This window comes from Kogia breviceps, chromosome 4 (genome assembly GCF_026419965.1).
Source record: "Kogia breviceps isolate mKogBre1 chromosome 4, mKogBre1 haplotype 1, whole genome shotgun sequence".
NCBI classification, from domain to species: domain Eukaryota; kingdom Metazoa; phylum Chordata; class Mammalia; order Artiodactyla; family Physeteridae; genus Kogia; species Kogia breviceps.
In genome coordinates, this window is record NC_081313.1 from 35,800,267 (window position 1) to 35,803,537 (window position 3,271).

At 39.8% G+C, this 3,271-nt stretch overlaps 1 long non-coding RNA gene across 1 annotated transcript; it reads left to right on the forward strand.

Annotated features, from left to right (window-relative positions):
• The first annotated feature begins 527 nt into the window (after positions 1-527).
• On the forward strand, positions 528-2,823 carry LOC136793990 (uncharacterized). The gene is made up of 3 exons (XR_010840124.1): positions 528-630; positions 1,029-1,087; positions 1,177-2,823. It is a non-coding gene; the product is annotated as an uncharacterized lncRNA (long non-coding RNA).
• The last annotated feature ends 448 nt before the right edge of the window (positions 2,824-3,271 follow it).

Here is a 3,271-nt window from a genome sequence, read left to right on the forward strand (position 1 = left end):
ACTAGAATGCATTGTAAAAGCATCACTGGGCTGTCATAAAAATTATTTCTGTTTTCCCATGCAATAATAGTTAAAAGCTTCCTTTTCTTTTTTCTTTTATTATTTTATTTTTTTGTGGTTCGCGGGCCTCTCACTGTTGGCCTTTCCCATTGCGGAGCACAGGCTCTGGAAGCACAGGCTCAGCGGCCATGGCTCACGGGCCCAGCCACTCCGCGGCACGTGGGATCTTCCCGGCACGTGGGATCTTCACGGACCGGGGCACGAACCCGTGTCCCCTGCATCGGCAGGTGGACTCGCAACCACTGCACCACCAGGGAAGCCCGCCTTTTTTTTTTTTTTTTTATAATTAAACAGTTTTAGATTTATTTATTTTTTTATTTGTTTTTAATTTTTGTGTGTGTGTGTGGTACGCGGGCCTCTCACTGTTGTGGCCTTTCCCATTGCGGAGCACAGGCTCCGGACGCGCGGGCTCAGCGGCCATGGCTCACGGGCCCAGCTGTGGGATCTTCACGGACCGGGGCACGAACCCGTGTCCCCTGCATCGGCAGGCGGATTCTCAACCACCGCGCCACCAGGGAAGCCCCAGTTTTGGATTTATGAAGGAAGAACTATAATGCTTTTTTTATTGAGGTATAATTGCCATATAACATTAGTTTCAGGTGTACCACATAATGATTCTATATCTGTATACACTGTGAAATGATCACCACAATAAGTCAGAACTGTAATGCTTTAATGCACTTTTCAGTTCTCAGATTTATCTTCATTAAAGTCTGTAATAATTAAGTTGAACAGAAAAAATGCTTAGAGTGGGCTTACTAATATGAGCAGAAAAAGGAAGTATTGGAGCTTTATGTTTTATTTTAACATTGCTATTCTGACTTTGAATGGGTTGAGCAAGAATAGCAATCATGTTTTAACCAATATTCCACTTTTGAATAGCATTTTTATAATTCTCTGAGGGTTGTGAGTCAAAAGCCTCCACTTTTATTTCTTTAGGGATAACTGCTGTTTGTTCTTCAATTTAGAATACTTGGGAAGTAATTGACCAGGAGAAGCATTTCCCAAAATGTGATGGGAATGGCAGGTAAGAGAAAAATAGGTTCTATGGTTACAGAAGTTTAGAAATGCTGGATTAAACAAAATTCAATGGTATTTTTCTCTTTTTAATCACAGGGCTGATAATATGTGCTGTAAATCTCCAAGAAGAAAGGATATAATATACAGCATTTCCCATTGTCATCTGATCACTGAATTTTTTAATTTAATTAAGCATTTTTATTTATTTATTTTTTGCTTAACATGCTCTTTGGAATTTAAATGTATTCTGCTAAACACTTTGGGAGATGTAACCCAGAGAGAAGTCTCCTCTTACACGTATGGGAAGGTATAGAAATTTACCAAACCCCTGGTGACATATTTCTCTCCTGTCCTTTCCCTTAACCACAGCCCTATGAGCCTCCTGTTCTAGGAACTACTTAACTGTGTTTCTGTTCCTACAACTGTGCTAATTATAATAACAGCTAACACTCATTGAATACTCCCTATGTGCCCGGCATGATTCTAAAGATTTTCAATGTAATAACTCATTAATCACAACAGAACAATCCTTTCAGTAGGTATACCATTTTACAGATGTGGGAGCTCAGAGTTCAATTAATTACGTAGGTGGTGGAGTCAGGATTTGAACCTGGGCTGTCTGGCTCCACTCTGAACCACAGTACTATGCTGTCATAGAACTGATTTGCCAACTAACTTTTTTCTTATAAATGTATTTATTTTATTTATTTATTTTTGGCTGCGTTGGGTCTTCGTTGCCGCGTGAGGGCTTTCTCTAGTTGTGGTGAGCAAGGGCTACTCTGTTGCGGTGCGTAGGCTTCTCATTGCGGTGGCTTCTCTCGTTGTGGAGCACAGGTTCTAGGCGCGCGGGCTTCAGTAGTTGTGGCACATGGGCTCAGTAGTTGTGGCTCATGGGCTCTAGAGCGCAGGCTCAGTAGATGTGGTGCACGGGCTTAGTTACTCCGTGGCCTGTGGGATCTTCCTGGACTAGGGCTCGAACCTGTGTCCCCTGCATTGGCAGGCGGATTCTTAACCACTGCGCCACCAGGAAAGCCCATTTGCCAACTAACTTTTAGAAAACAACTTCTTGGTAAGTTGGGAACTATTTGTAATTTGTGAACTCTGGGATTCTAAACAAAGAAGCAAAGAAGTACAGTTTAATGTACCAGTTTGACATTCGCTTAACATCATGCATGTGTTTGGCAGAGTCAATTTTTCCGAAAGATTTCTTCACCTTTTAGAACTACAGAATCTGTCATTTTGACATGGTGGCATGAGAAGGATCACTGCTAGAATATGAACTACTTGTTTTTAAGTGCAGGCTGCTCTTGAGTTTTCCTTTTCTTTCTTCCTCCCTCCCTCCCTCCCTCCCTCCCTTCCTTCCTTCCTTTCTCTTTCTTTCTCTTTTTCTTTCTCTCTCTCTCTCTCTGTTTCTTTCTAATACTGTAGCTGTAGATCTTGTTATGTACTTATGCATACATATCCATACAACAGGCTACAAATAATTCGACTACAAAAGCACATTGTGGTTCTGGTGTTAACTACTTCTTCTTTACTGGAAAGTTATGAAAGCTGTTGTCTAGTCTGGTTTGGGCAGATTCTCTGTCCTGCTTCTATTTCTGGCTCTCCTTTTTGTTATTATCTGAGTTCTCCATTATCTTTTGAACTTCTTTATTTCAAGCTAGTACATGTTTCCTGTAGAGGTTGATGCTTTACAGTAGAGCTGATCAAATTTTTGCAGAAAATTGCCTTTCCATCCACAGTTTAGACTCCTCCTTTCTTTATACTAGCCCAATAATTCTGCTAAACTATTTTCTAGTTCCTCTTTATTACCTTAGAACTAGTCTTTCTGATATGCTTATTTATATAATACATGTAAAATTAAAATAAGATACAAAACCATATGGATTATTAGAGGCAGAGCATAGCTGAAGCTGTATATATAATAATCTAAGGAAACTAATATTGCTTCTTAGTTTTAATTATAGTTTTGGTTTTTGCTCACAATTGCATAAAATTAGCAAAGTTCTCTAAAGCAAGAGAACATTAATCCAATACTCGTTTATCTTCTCTACTTAAATGCTATTTTCTTTCCTTTACCAATCAGGCTCTCAAGTGGGTAGTTTACTTTTGCTCATACTCTCTTTCGGCCTCAAAAACCTTTGTTGTTGGTTCCTACCCTAATTATTTAGCAGAAATTACTCTATTGAAA